Here is a 16078-nt window from a genome sequence, read left to right on the forward strand (position 1 = left end):
GCTCCAAATGAACACTTGTACATTCTGCCAAGAGAGTGTTTCCAAAGTGCTCTATCAAAAGCAGGGTTCAACTCTGTGTGTTGAGTGCACACAACACAAAGCCGTTTCTGAGAATGCTTCTGTCCAGTTTTTATGTGAAGATATTCCCGTTTCCAACGAAGGCCTGAAAGAGCTCCAAATATCCACTTGCAGAAACTTTAAAAAGAGTGTTTCAAAACTGCTCTTTCAAAAGAAAGTTTGAACACTGTGAGTTGAAAGCACACATCATAAAGAACTTTCAGAGAATGCTTGTGTCTGGATATTATGTGAAGGTAATGAGTCTTACACCATAGGCCTCAAAGCGCTCCTAATGAACAATTGCAGATTCCACAAAAAGAGTCTTTCAAAACTGCACTTTCTAAAGAAGTGTTCAACTCTGTGCGTTGGATTCTTACTACAGAAAGCAGTTTCACAGAACGCTTCTGTTTAGTTTTTATGTGAAGATATTTCCTATTCCACCAGAGGCCTCAAAGAGCACCGAATGAACACTTGCAGATTCTACAAAAAGAGTGTTTCAAACTGCTCTATCAAAAGAAAGGTTCACCTGTGTGTGTTGAATGCATACAACACAAAGCAGTTCCAGAGAACACATCTGTCTCGTTTTCGTGAAGATATTCCCATTTCCAACGAACGCTTCAAAGAGCTCCAAATATCCTCTTGCACTTTCTGCAAATACACCGTTATAAAGCTGCTCTATCCAACGGAAAGTTCCACTCTGTTAGTTGAATGCACACATCAGAAAACTGTTTCTTAGAATGCTTGTGTTTACCGTTTATGTGAAGTTGTTTCCTTTTCCATCGTAAGCTTCAAAGCGCTCCAAATGAACACTTGTAAATTCTGCCAAGAGAGTGTTTCTAAAGTGCTCTATCAAAAGCAGGTTTCAACTCTGTGTGTTGAGTGCACACAACACAAAGCCGTTTCTGAGAATGCTTCTGTCCAGTTTTTATGTGAAGATATTCACGTTTCCAACGAAGGCCTGAAAGAGCTCCAAATATCCACTTGCAGAAACTTTAAAAAGAGTGTTTCAAAACTGCTCTTTCAAAAGAAAGGTTGAACACTGTGAGTTGAAAGCACACATCATAAAGAACTTTCAGAGAATGCTTGTGTCTGGATATTATGTGAAGGTATTAAGTCTTACACCATAGGCCTCAAAGCGCTCCTAATGAACTATTGCAGATTCCACAAAAAGAGTGTTTCAAAACTGCTCTTTCTAAAGAAGTGTTCAACTCTGTGAGTTGGATTCTTACTACACAAAGCAGTTTCACAGAACGCTTCTGTTTAGTTTTTATGTGAAGATATTCCCGTTTCCAACGAAGGCCTGAAAGGGCTCCAACTATCCACTTGCAGATTCTGCAAAAACAGAGTTTCAAAACTGCTCTATCAAAAGGAAGGCTTATCTCTCTGAGTTGAATGCACACATCATAAAGAGGTTTCTGAGAATGCTTCTGTCTGGTTTCTATGTGAAGATATTTCCTTTTCCACCATAGGCCTCAAAGCGCTCCAAATGAACACTTGCAGATTCTACAAAAAGAGTGTTTCAAAACTGCTCTAGCAAAGGAAAGGCTCAACTCTGTGAGCTGAACTCACACATCACTAAGCAGTTTGTGAGAATGCTTCTGTCCAGTTTTTATGGGAAGATATTCCCGTTTCTAACGAAAGCCTGAAAGAGCACCAAATATCCACTTGCAGATGCTGCAGAAAGACTCTTTCCAAACTGTTCCATGAAAAGGAAGATTCAATTCTGTGAGTTGAATGCACACATCATAAAGAAGTTTCAAAGAATGCTTCTGTCTAGGTTTTATGTGAAGATATTTCCTATTCCACCAGAGGCCTCAAAGAGCACCGAATGAACACTTGCAGATTCTACAAAAAGAGTGTTTCAAACTGCTCTATCAAAAGAAAGGTTCACCTGTGTGAGTTGACTGCATACAACACAAAGCAGTTTCAGAGAACACTTCTGTCTCGTTTTTGTGAAGATAATCCCGTTTCCAACGAACGCTTCAAAGAGCTCCAAATATCCTCTTGCACTTTCTGCAAATACACTGTTATAAAGCTGCTCTATCCAACGGAAGGTTCCACTCTGTTAGTTGAATGCACACATCAGAAAACTGTTTCTTAGAATGCTTCTGTTTAGCTTTTATGTGAAGTTGTTTCCGTTTCCACCGTAAGCTTCAAAGCGCTCCAAATGAACACTTGTAAATTCTGCCAAGAGAGTGTTTCTAAAGTGCTCTATCAAAAGCAGGGTTCAACTCTGTGTGTTGAGTGCACACAACACAAAGCCGTTTCTGAGAATGCTTCTGTCCAGTTTTTATGTGAACATATTCACGTTTCCAACGAAGGCCTGAAAGAGCTCAAAATATCCACTTGCAGAAACTTTAAAAAGAGTGTTTCAAAACTGCTCTTTCAAAAGAAAGGTTGAACATTGTGAGTTGAAAGCACACATCATAAAGAACTTTCAGAGAATGCTTGTGTCTGGATATTATGTGAAGGTATTAAGTCTTATACCATAGGCCTCAAAGCACTCCTAATGAACAGTTGCAGATGCTACAAAAAGAGTGTTTCAAAACTGCTCTTTCTAAAGAAGTGCTCAACTCTGTGAGTTGGATTCTTACTACACAAAGCAGTTTCACAGAACGCTTCTGTTTAGTTTTTATGTGAAGATATTTCCTATTCCACCAGAGGCCTCAAAGAGCACCGAAAGAACACTTGCAGATTCTACAAAAAGAGTGTTTCAAACTGCTCTATCAAAAGAAAGGTTCACCTGTGTGTGTTGAATGCATACAACACAAAGCAGTTTCAGAGAACACATCTGTCTCTTTTTTGTGAAGATATTCCCGTTTCCAGCGAACGCTTCAAAGAGTTCCAAATATCCTCTTGCACTTTCTGCAAATACACTGTTATAAAGCTGCTCTATCCAACGGAAGGTTCCACTCTGTTAGTTGAATGCACACATCAGAAAACTGTTTCTTAGAATGCTTCTGTTTAGCGTTTATGTGAAGTTGTTTCCTTTTCCATCGTAAGCTTCAAAGCGCTCCAAATGAACACTTGTAAATTCTGCCAAGAGAGTGTTTCTAAAGTGCTCTATCAAAAGCAGGGTTCAACTCTGTGTGTTGAGTGCACACAACACAAAGCCGTTTCTGAGAATGCTTCTGTCCAGTTTTTATGTGAAGATATTCACGTTTCCAACGAAGGCCTGAAAGAGCTCCAAATATCCACTTGCAGAAACTTTAAAAAGAGTGTTTCAAAACTGCTCTTTCAAAAGAAAGGTTGAACACTGTGAGTTGAAAGCACGCATCATAAAGAACTTTCAGAGAATGCTTGTGTCTGGATATTATGTGAAGGTATTAAGTCTTACACCATAGGCCTCAAAGCGCTCCTAATGAACAATTGCAGATTCTACAAAAAGAGTGTTTCAAAACTGCTCTTTCTAAAGAAGTGTTCAACTCTGTGAGTTGGATTCTTACTGCACAAAGCAGTTTCACAGAACGCTTCTGTTTAGTTTTTATGTGAAGATATAACCGTTTCCAACGAAGGCCTTAAAGGGCTCCAACTATACACTTGCAGATCCTGCAAAAACAGAGTTTCAAAACTGCTCTATCAAAAGGAAGGCTTATCTCTCTGAGTTGAATGTACACATCCTAAAGAGGTTTCTGAGAATGCTTCTGTCTGGTTTCTATGTGAAGATATTTCCTTTTCCACCATAGGCCTCAAAGCGCTCCAAATGAACACTTGCAGATTCTACAAAAAGAGTGTTTCAAAACTGCTCTAGCAAAGGAAAGGCTCAACTCTGTGAGTTGAACGCACACATCACATAGCAGTTTGTGAGAATGCTTCTGTCCAGTTTTTATGGGAAGATATTCCCGTTTCTAAGGAAGGCTGAAAGAGCTCCAAATATCCACTTGCAGATGCTGCAAACAGACTCTTTCCAAACTGCTCCATAAAAAGGATGGTTCAGCTCTGTGAGTTGAATGCACACATCATAAAGTAGTTTCAAAGAATGCTTCTCTCTAGGTTTTATGTGAAGATATTTCCTATTCCACCAGAGGCCTCAAAGAGCACCGAATGAACACTTGCAGATTCTACAAAAAGAGTGTTTCAAACTGCTCTATCAAAAGAAAGGTTCACCTGTGTGAGTTGAATGCATACAACACAAAGCAGTTTCAGAGAACACTTCTGTCTCGTTTTTGTGAAGATAGTCCCTTTTCCAACGAACGCTTCAAAGAGCTCCAAATATCCTCTTGCACTTTCTGCAAATACACTGTTATAAAGCTGCTCTATCCGACGGAAGGTTCCACTCTGTTAGTTGAATGCACACATCAGAAAACTGTTTCTTAGAATGCTTCTGTTTAGCTTTTATGTGAAGTTGTTTCCTTTTCCATCGTAAGCTTCAAAGCGCTCCAAATGAACACTTGTAAATTCTGCCAAGAGAGTGTTTCTAAAGTGCTCTATCAAAAGCAGTGTTCAACTCTGTGTGTTGAGTGCACACAACACAAAGCCGTTTCTGAGAATGCTTCTGTCGAGTTTTTATGTGAAGATATTCACGTTTCCAACGAAGGCCTGAAAGAGCTCCAAATATCCACTTGCAGAAACTTTAAAAAGAGTGTTTCAAAACTGCTCTTTCAAAAGAAAGGTTGAACACTGTGAGTTGAAAGCACACATCATAAAGAACTATCAGAGAATGCTTGTGTCTGGATATTATGTGAAGTTATTAAGTCTTACACCATAGGCCTCAAAGCGCTCCTAATGAACAATTGCAGATTCTACAAAAAGAGTGTTTCAAAGCTGCTCTTTCTAAAGAAGTGTTCAACTCTGTGAGTTGGATTCTTACTGCACAAAGCAGTTTCACAGAACGCTTCTGTTTAGTTTTTATGTGAAGATATACCCGTTTCCAACCAAGGCCTGAAAGGGCTCCAACTATCCACTTGCAGATTCTGCAAAAACAGAGTTTCAAAACTGCTCTATCAAAAGGAAGGCTTATCTCTCTGAGTTGAATGCACACATCATAAAGAGGTTTCTGAGAATGCTTCTGTCTGGTTTCTATGTGAAGATATTTCCTTTTCCACCATAGGCCTCAACGCGCTCCAAATGAACACTTGCAGATTCTACAAAAAGAGTGTTTCAAAACTGCTCTAGCAAAGGAAAGGTTCAACTCTGTGAGTTGAACACACACATCACAAAGCAGTTTGTGAGAATGCTTCTGTCCAGTTTTTATGGGAAGATATTCCCGTTTCTAACGACGGCCTGAAAGAGCTCCAAATATCCACTTGCAGATGCTGCAGAAAGACTCTTTCCAAACTGCTCCATGAAAAGGAAGGTTCAACTCTGTGAGTTGAATGCACACATCATAAAGAAGTTTCAAAGAATGCTTCTGTCTAGGTTTTATGTGAAGATATTTCCTATTCCACCAGAGGCCTCAAAGAGCACCGAATGAACTCTTGCAGATTCTACAAAAAGAGTGTTTCAAACTGCTCTATCAAAAGAAAGGTTCACCTGTGTGAGTTGAATGCATACAACACAAAGCAGTTTCAGAGCACACTTCTGTCTCGTTTTTGTGGAGATAGTCCCGTTTCCAACGAACGCTTCAAAGAGCTCCAAATATCCTCTTGCACTTTCTGCAAATACACTGTTATAAAGCTGCTCTATCCAACGGAAGGTTCCACTCTGTTAGTTGAATGCACACATCAGAAAACTGTTTCTTAGAATGCTTCTGTTTAGTTTTTATGTGAAGTTGTTTCCTTTTCCATCGTAAGCTTCAAAGCGCTCCAAATGAACACTTGTAAATTCTGCCAAGAGAGTGTTTCTAAAGTGCTCTATCAAAAGCAGGGTTCAACTCTGTGTGTTGAGTGCACACAACACAAAGCCGTTTCTGAGAATGCTTCTGTCCAGTTTTTATGTGAAGATATTCACGTTTCCAACGAAGGCCTGAAAGAGCTCCAAATATCCACTTGCAGAAACTTTAAAAAGAGTGTTTCAAAACTGCTCTTTCAAAAGAAAGGTTGAACACTGTGAGTTGAAAGCACACATCATAAAGAACTTTCAGAGAATGCTTGTGTCTGGATATTATGTGAAGGTATTAAGTCTTACACCATAGGCCTCAAAGCGCTCCTAATGAACAATTGCAGATTCCACAAAAAGAGTGTTTCAAAACTGCTCTTTCTAAAAAAGTGTCCAACTCTGTGAGTTGGATTCTTACTACACAAAGCAGTTTCACAGAACGCTTCTGTTTAGTTTTTATGTGAAGAAATTCCCGTTTGCAACGAAGGCCTGAAAGGGCTCCAACCATCCACTTGCAGATTCTGCAAAAACAGAGTTTTAAAACGGCTCTATGAAAAGGAAGGCTTATCTCTCTGAGTTGAATGCACACATCATAAATAGGTTTCTGAGAATGCTTCTGTCTGGTTTCTATGTGAAGATATTTCCTTTTCCATCATAGGCCTCAAAGCGCTCCAAATGAACACTTGCAGATTCTACAAAAAGAGTGTTTCAAAACTGCTCTAGCAAAGGAAAGGTTCAACTCTGTGAGTTGAACACACACATCACAAAGCAGTGTGTGAGAATGCTTCTGTCCAGTTTTTATGGGAAGATATTCCCGTTTCTAACGAAGGCCTGAAAGAGCTCCAAATATCCACTTGCAGATACTGCAGAAAGACTCTTTCCAAACTGCTCCATGAAAAGGAAGGTTCAACTCTGTGAGTTAAATGCACACATCATAAAGAAGTTTCAAAGAATGCTTCTGTCTAGGTTTTATGTGAAGATATTTCCTATTCCACCAGAGGCCTCAAAGAGCACCGAATGAACACTTGCAGATTCTACAAAAAGAGTGTTTCAAACTGCTCTATCAAAAGAAAGGTTCACCTGTGTGAGTTGAGTGCATACAACGCAAAGCAGTTTCAGAGAACACTTCTGTCTCGTTTTTGTGAAGATAGTCCCGTTTCCAACGAACGCTTCAAAGAGCTCCAAATATCCTCTTGCAGTTTCTGCAAATACACTGTTATAAAGCTGCTCTATCCAACGGAAGGTTCCACTCTGTTAGTTGAATGCACACATCAGAAAACTGTTTCTTAGAATGCTTCTGTTTAGTTTTTATGTGAAGTTGTTTCCTTTTCCATCGTAAGCTCCAAAGCGCTCCAAATGAACACTTGTAAATTCTGCCAAGAGAGTGTTTCTAAAGTGCTCTTTCAAAAGCAGGGTTCAACTCTGCGTGTTGAGTACACACAACACAAAGCCGTTTCTGAGAATGCTTCTGTCCAGTTTTTATGTGAAGATATTCATGTTTCCAAAGAAGGCCTGAAAGAGCTCCAAATATCCACTTGCAGAAACTTTAAAAAGAGTGTTTCAAAACTGCTCTTTCAAAAGAAAGGTTGAACACTCTGAGTTGAAAGCACACATCATAAAGAACTTTCAGAGAATGCTTGTGTCTGGATATTATGTGAAGGTATTAAGTCTTACACCATAGGCCTCAAAGCGCTCCTAATGAACAATTGCAGATTCCACAAAAAGAGTGTTTCAAAACTGCTCTTTCTGAAAAAGTGTTCAACTCTGTGAGTAGGATTCTTACTACACAAAGCAGTTTCACAGAACGCTTCTGTTTAGTTTTTATGTGAAGAAATTCCCGTTTCCAACGAAGTCCTGAAAGGGCACCAACCATCCACTTGCAGATTCTGCAAAAACAGAGTTTCAAAACTGCTCTATCAAAAGGAAGGCTTATCTCTCTGAGTTGAATGCACACATCATAAAGAGGTTTCTGAGAATGCTTCTGTCTGGTTTCTACGTGAAGATATTTCCTTTTCCACCATAGGCCTCAAAGCGCTCCAAATGAACACTTGCAGATTCTACAAAAAGAGTGTTTCAAAACTGCTCTAGCAAAGGAAAGGTTCAACTCTGTGAGTTGAACACACACATCACAAAGCAGTTTGTGAGAATGCTTCTGTCCAGTTTTTATGGGAAGATATTCCCGTTTCTAACGAAGGCCTGAAAGAGCTCCAAATATCCACTTGCAGATGCTGCAGAAAGACTCTTTCCAAACTGCTCCATGAAAAGGAAGGTTCAACTCTGTGAGTTGAATGCACACATCATAAAGAAGTTTCAAAGAATGCTTCTGTCTAGGTTTTATGTGAAGATATTTCCTATTCCACCAGAGGCCTCAAAGAGCACTGAATGAACTCTTGCAGATTCTAGAAAAAGAGTGTTTCAAACTGCTCTAACAAAAGAAAGGCTCACCTGTGTGAGTTGAATGCATAGAAGACAAAGCAGTTTCAGAGAACACTTCTGTCTCGTTTTTGTGAAGATAGTCCCGTTTCAAACGAACGCTTCAAAGAGCTCCAAATATCCTCTCGCAGTTTCTGCAAATACACTGTTATGAAGCTGCTCTATCCAACGGAAGGTTCCACTCTGTTAGTTGAATGCACACATCAGAAAACTGTTTCTTAGAATGCTTCTGTTTAGCTTTTATGTGAAGTTGTTTCCTTTTCCATCGTAGGCTTCAAAGGGCTCCAAATGAACACTTGCAGATTCTACAAAAAGAGTGTTTCAAAACTGCTCTAGCAAAGGAAAGGCTCAACTATGTGAGTTGAACACACACATCACTAAGCAGTTTGTGAGAATGCTTCTGTCCAGTTTTTATGGGAAGATATTCCCGTTTCTAACGAAAGCCTGAAAGAGCACCAAATATCCACTTGCAGATGCTGCAGAAAGACTCTTTCCAAACTGTTCCATGAAAAGGAAGGTTCAACTCTGTGAGTTGAATGCACACATCATAAAGAAGTTTCAAAGAATGCTTCTGTCTAGGTTTTATGTGAAGATATTTAATATTCCACCAGAGGCCTCAAAGAGCACCGAATGAACACTTGCAGATTCTACAAAAAGAGTGTTTCAAACTCCTCTATCAAAAGAAAGGTTCACCTGTGTGAGTTGAATGCATACAACACAAAGCAGTTTCAGAGCACACTTCTTTCTCGTTTTTGTGGAGATAGTCCCGTTTCCAACGAACGCTTCAAAGAGCTCCAAATATCCTCTTGCAGTTTCTGCAAATACACTGTTATAAAGCTGCTCTATCCAACGGAAGGTTCCAGTCTGTTAGTTGAATGCACACATCAGAAAACTGTTTCTTAGAATGCTTCTGTTTAGTTTTTATGTGAAGTTGTTTCCTTTTCCATCGTAAGCTTCAAAGCGCTCCAAATGAACACTTGTAAATTCTGCCAAGAGAGTGTTTCTAAAGTGCTCTATCAAAAGCAGGGTTCAACTCTGTGTGTTGAGTGCACACAACACAAAGCCGTTTCTGAGAATGCTTCTTTCCAGGTTTTATGTGAAGATATTCACGTTTCCAACGAAGGCCTGAAAGAGCTCCAAATATCCCCTTGCAGAAACTTTAAAAAGAGTGTTTCAAAACTGCTCTTTCAAAAGAAAGGTTGAACACTGTGAGTTGAAAGCACACATCATAAAGAACTTTCAGAGAATGCTTGTGTCTGGATATTATGTGAAGGAATTAAGTCTTACACCATAGGCCTCAAAGCGCTCCTAATGAACAATTGCAGATTCCACAAAAAGAGCGTTTCAAAACTGCTCTTTCTAAAGAAGTGTTCAACTCTGTGAGTTGGATTCTTACTACACCAAGCAGTTTCACAGAACGCTTCTGTTTAGTTTTTATGTGAAGATATTCCCGTTTCCAACGAAGGCCTGAAAGGGCTCCAACTATCCACTTGCAGATTCTGCAAAAACAGAGTTTCAAAACTGCTCTATCAAAAGGAAGGCTTATCTCTCTGAGTTGAATGCACACATCATAAAGAGGTTTCTGAGAATGCTTCTGTCTGGTTTCTATGTGAAGATATTTCCTTTTCCACCATAGGCCTCAAAGCGCTCCAAATGAACACTTGCAGATTCTACAAAAAGAGTCTTTCCAAGCTGCTCTAGCTAAGGAAAGGCTCAACTCTGTGAGTTGAACACACACATCACTAAGCAGTTTGTGAGAATGCTTCTGTCCAGTTTTTATGGGAAGATATTCCCGTTTCTACTGAAAGCCGGAAAGAGCACCAAATATCCACTTGCAGATGCTGCAGAAAGAGTATTTCCAAACTGTTCCATGAAAAGGAAGGTTCAACTCTGTGAGTTGAATGCACACATCATAAAGAAGTTTCAAAGAATGCTTCTGTCTAGGTTTTATGTGAAGATATTTCCTATTCCACCAGAGGCCTCAAAGAGCACCGAATGAACACTTGCAGATTCTACAAAAAGAGTGTTTCAAACTGCTCTATCAAAAGAAAGGTTCACCTGTGTGAGGTGAATGCATACAACACAAAACAGTTTCAGAGAACACTTCTGTCTCGTTTTTGTGAAGATAGTCCCGTTTCCAACGAACGCTTCAAAGAGCTCCAAATATCCTCTTGCAGTTTCTGCAAATACACTGTTATAAAGCTGCTCTATCCAACGGAAGGTTCCACTCTGTTAGCTGAATGCACACATCAGAAAACTCTTTCTTAGAATGCTTCTGTTTAGTTTTTATGTGAAGTTGTTTCCTTTTCCATCGTAAGCTTCAAAGCGCTCCAAATGAACACTTGTAAATTCTGCCAAGAGAGTGTTTCTAAAGTGCTCTATCAAAAGCAGGGTTCAACTCTGTGTGTTGAGTGCACACAACACAAAGCCGTTTCTGAGAATGCTTCTGTCCAGTTTTTATGTGAAGATATTCACGTTTCCAACGAAGGCCTGAAAGAGCTCCAAATATCCACTTGCAGAAACTTTAAAAAGAGTGTTTCAAAACTGCTCTTTCAAAAGAAAGGTTGAACATTATGAGTTGAAAGCACACATCATAAAGAACTTTCAGAGAATGCTTGTGTCTGGATATTATGTGAAGGTATTAAGTCTTACACCATAGGCCTCAAAGCACTCCTAATGAACACTTGCAGATGCTACAAAAAGAGTCTTTCAAAACTGCTCTTTCTAAAGAAGTGTTCAACTCTGTGAGTTGGATTCTTACTACAAAAAGCAGTTTCACAGAACGCTTCTGTTTAGTTTTTATGTGAAGATATTTCCTATTCCACCAGAGGCCTCAAAGAGCACCGAATTAACTCTTGCAGATTCTACAAAAAGAGTGTTTCAAACTGCTCTATCAAAAGAAAGGTTCACCTGTGTGTGTTGAATGCATACAACACAAAGCAGTTTCAGAGAACACATCTGTCTCGTTTTTGTGAAGATATTCCCTTTTCCAACGAACGCTTCAAAGAGCTCCAAATATCCTCTTGCACTTTCTGCAAATACACTGTTATAAAGCTGCTCTATCCAACGGAAGGTTCCACTCTGTTAGTTGAATGCACACATCAGAAAACTGTTTCTTAGAATGCTTCTGTTTAGCGTTTATGTGAAGTTGTTTCCTTTTCCATCGTAAGCTTCAAAGCGCTCCAAATGAACACTTGTAAATTCTGCCAAGAGAGTGTTTCTAAAGTGCTCTATCAAAAGCAGGGTTCAACTCTGTGTGTTGAGTGCACACAACACAAAGCCGTTTCTGAGAATGCTTCTGTCCAGTTTTTATGTCAAGATATTCACGTTTCCAACGAAGGCCTGAAAGATCTCCAAATATCCACTTGCAGAAACTATAAAAAGAGTGTTTCAAAACTGCTCTTTCAAAAGAAAGGTTGAACACTGTGAGTTGAAAGCACACATCATAAAGAACTTTCAGAGAATGCTTGTGTCTGGATGTTATGTGAAGGTATTAAGTCTTACACCATAGGCCGCAAAGCGCACCAAATGAACAATTGCAGATTCTACAAAAAGAGTGTTTCAAAACTGCTCTTTCTAAAGAAGTGTTCAACTCTGTGAGTTGGATTCTTACTGCACAAAGCAGTTTCAGAAAACGCTTCTGTTTAGTTTTTATGTGAAGATATACCCGTTTCCAACGAAGGCCTGAAAGGGCTCCAACTATACACTTGCAGATTCTGCAAAAACAGAGTTTCAAAACTGCTCTATCAAAAGGAAGGCTTATCTCTCTGAGTTGAATGCACACATCATAAAGAGGTTTCTGAAAATGCTTCTGTCTGGTTTCTACGTGAAGATATTTCCTTTTCCACCATAGGCCTCAAAGCGCTCCAAATGAACACTTGCAGATTCTACAAAAAGAGTGTTTCAAAACTGCTCTAGCAAAGGAAAGTTTCAACTCTGTGAGTTGAACACACACATCACAAAGCAGTTTGTGAGAATGCTTCTGTCCAGTTTTTATGGGAAGATATTCCCGTTTCTAACGACGGCCTGAAAGAGCTCCAAATATCCACTTGCAGATGCTGCAGAAAGACTCTTTCCAAACTGCTCCATGAAAAGGAAGGTTCAACTCTGTGAGTTGAATGCACACATCATAAAGAAGTTTCAAAGAATGCTTCTGTCTAGGTTTTATGTGAAGATATTTCCTATTCCACCAGAGGCCTCAAAGAGCACCGAATGAACTCTTGCAGATTCTACAAAAAGAGTGTTTCAAACTGCTCTATCAAAAGAAAGGTTCACCTGTGTGAGTTGAATGCATACAACACAAAGCAGTTTCAGAGCACACTTCTGTCTCGTTTTTGTGGAGATAGTCCCGTTTCCAACGAACGCTTCAAAGAGCTCCAAATATCCTCTTGCACTTTCTGCAAATACACTGTTATAAAGCTGCTCTATCCAACGGAAGGTTCCACTCTGTTAGTTGAATGCACACATCAGAAAACTGTTTCTTAGAATGCTTCTGTTTAGTTTTTATGTGAAGTTGTTTCCTTTTCCATCGTAAGCTTCAAAGCGCTCCAAATGAACACTTGTAAATTCTGCCAAGAGAGTGTTTCTAAAGTGCTCTATCAAAAGCAGGGTTCAACTCTGTGTGTTGAGTGCACACAACACAAAGCCGTTTCTGAGAATGCTTCTGTCCAGTTTTTATGTGAAGATATTCACGTTTCCAACGAAGGCCTGAAAGAGCTCCAAATATCCACTTGCAGAAACTTTAAAAAGAGTGTTTCAAAACTGCTCTTTCAAAAGAAAGGTTGAACACTGTGAGTTGAAAGCACACATCATAAAGAACTTTCAGAGAATGCTTGTGTCTGGATATTATGTGAAGGTATTAAGTCTTACACCATAGGCCTCAAAGCGCTCCTAATGAACAATTGCAGATTCCACAAAAAGAGTGTTTCAAAACTGCTCTTTCTAAAAAAGTGTCCAACTCTGTGAGTTGGATTCTTACTACACAAAGCAGTTTCACAGAACGCTTCTGTTTAGTTTTTATGTGAAGAAATTCCCGTTTGCAACGAAGGCCTGAAAGGGCTCCAACCATCCACTTGCAGATTCTGCAAAAACAGAGTTTTAAAACGGCTCTATGAAAAGGAAGGCTTATCTCTCTGAGTTGAATGCACACATCATAAATAGGTTTCTGAGAATGCTTCTGTCTGGTTTCTATGTGAAGATATTTCCTTTTCCATCATAGGCCTCAAAGCGCTCCAAATGAACACTTGCAGATTCTACAAAAAGAGTGTTTCAAAACTGCTCTAGCAAAGGAAAGGTTCAACTCTGTGAGTTGAACACACACATCACAAAGCAGTGTGTGAGAATGCTTCTGTCCAGTTTTTATGGGAAGATATTCCCGTTTCTAACGAAGGCCTGAAAGAGCTCCAAATATCCACTTGCAGATACTGCAGAAAGACTCTTTCCAAACTGCTCCATGAAAAGGAAGGTTCAACTCTGTGAGTTAAATGCACACATCATAAAGAAGTTTCAAAGAATGCTTCTGTCTAGGTTTTATGTGAAGATATTTCCTATTCCACCAGAGGCCTCAAAGAGCACCGAATGAACACTTGCAGATTCTACAAAAAGAGTGTTTCAAACTGCTCTATCAAAAGAAAGGTTCACCTGTGTGAGTTGAGTGCATACAACGCAAAGCAGTTTCAGAGAACACTTCTGTCTCGTTTTTGTGAAGATAGTCCCGTTTCCAACGAACGCTTCAAAGAGCTCCAAATATCCTCTTGCAGTTTCTGCAAATACACTGTTATAAAGCTGCTCTATCCAACGGAAGGTTCCACTCTGTTAGTTGAATGCACACATCAGAAAACTGTTTCTTAGAATGCTTCTGTTTAGTTTTTATGTGAAGTTGTTTCCTTTTCCATCGTAAGCTCCAAAGCGCTCCAAATGAACACTTGTAAATTCTGCCAAGAGAGTGTTTCTAAAGTTCTCTATCAAAAGCAGGGTTCAACTCTGTGTGTTGAGTGCACACAACACAAAGCCGTTTCTGAGAATGCTTCTGTCCAGTTTTTATGTGAAGATATTCACGTTTCCAACGAAGGCCTGAAAGAGCTCCAAATATCCACTTGCAGAAACTTTAAAAAGAGTGTTTCAAAACTGCTCTTTCAAAAGAAAGGTTGAACACTGTGAGTTGAAAGCACACATCATAAAGAACTTTCAGAGAATGCTTGTGTCTGGATATTATGTGAAGGTATTAAGTCTTACACCATAGGCCTCAAAGCGCTCCTAATGAACAATTGCAGATTCCACAAAAAGAGTGTTTCAAAACTGCTCTTTCTGAAAAAGTGTTCAACTCTGTGAGTAGGATTCTTACTACACAAAGCAGTTTCACAGAACGCTTCTGTTTAGTTTTTATGTGAAGAAATTCCCGTTTCCAACGAAGGCCTGAAAGGGCACCAACCATCCACTTGCAGATTCTGCAAAAACAGAGTTTCAAAACTGCTCTATCAAAAGGAAGGCTTATCTCTCTGAGTTGAATGCACACATCATAAAGAGGTTTCTGAGAATGCTTCTGTCTGGTTTCTACGTGAAGATATTTCCTTTTCCACCATAGGCCTCAAAGCGCTCCAAATGAACACTTGCAGATTCTACAAAAAGAGCGTTTCAAAACTGCTCTAGCAAAGGAAAGGTTCAATTCTGTGAGTTGAACACACACATCACAAAGCAGTTTGTGAGAATGCTTCTGTCCAGTTTTTATGGGAAGATATTCCCGTTTCTAACGAAGGCCTGAAAGAGCTCCAAATATCCACTTGCAGATGCTGCAGAAAGACTCTTTCCAAACTGCTCCATGAAAAGGAAGGTTCAACTCTGTGAGTTGAATGCACACATCATAAAGAAGTTTCAAAGAATGCTTCTGTCTAGGTTTTATGTGAAGATATTTCCTATTCCACCAGAGGCCTCAAAGAGCACTGAATGAACTCTTGCAGATTCTAGAAAAAGAGTGTTTCAAACTGCTCTATCAAAAGAAAGGCTCACCTGTGTGAGTTGAATGCATAGAAGACAAAGCAGTTTCAGAGAACACTTCTGTCTCGTTTTTGTGAAGATAGTCCCGTTTCAAACGAACGCTTCAAAGAGCTCCAAATATCCTCTCGCAGTTTCTGCAAGTACACTGTTATAAAGCTGCTCTATCCAATGGAAGGTTCCACTCTGTTAGTTGAATGCACACATCAGAAAACTGTTTCTTAGAATGCTTCTGTTTAGCTTTTATGTGAAGTTGTTTCCTTTTCCATCGTAAGCTTCAAAGGGCTCCAAATGAACACTTGCAGATTCTACAAAAAGAGTGTTTCAAAACGGCTCTAGCAAAGGAAAGGCTCAACTATGTGAGTTGAACACACACATCACTAAGCAGTTTGTGAGAATGCTTCTGTCCAGTTTTTATGGGAAGATATTCCCGTTTCTAACGAAAGCCTGAAAGAGCACCAAATATCCACTTGCAGATGCTGCAGAAAGACTCTTTCCAAACTGTTCCATGAAAAGGAAGGTTCAACTCTGTGAGTTGAATGCACACATCATAAAGAAGTTTCAAAGAATGCTTCTGTCTAGGTTTTATGTGAAGATATTTCCTATTCCACCAGAGGCCTCAAAGAGCACCGAATGAACTCTTGCAGATTCTACAAAAAGAGTGTTTCAAACTCCTCTATCAAAAGAAAGGTTCACCTGTGTGAGTTGAATGCATACAACACAAAGCAGTTTCAGAGCACACTTCTTTCTCGTTTTTGTGGAGATAGTCCCGTTTCCAACGAACGCTTCAAAGAGCTCCAAATATCCTCTTGCAGTTTCTGCAAATACACTGTTATAAAGC

The sequence above is a fragment of the Pongo abelii genome, chromosome X (assembly GCF_028885655.2).
Source record: "Pongo abelii isolate AG06213 chromosome X, NHGRI_mPonAbe1-v2.0_pri, whole genome shotgun sequence".
Lineage (NCBI taxonomy): Eukaryota > Metazoa > Chordata > Mammalia > Primates > Hominidae > Pongo > Pongo abelii.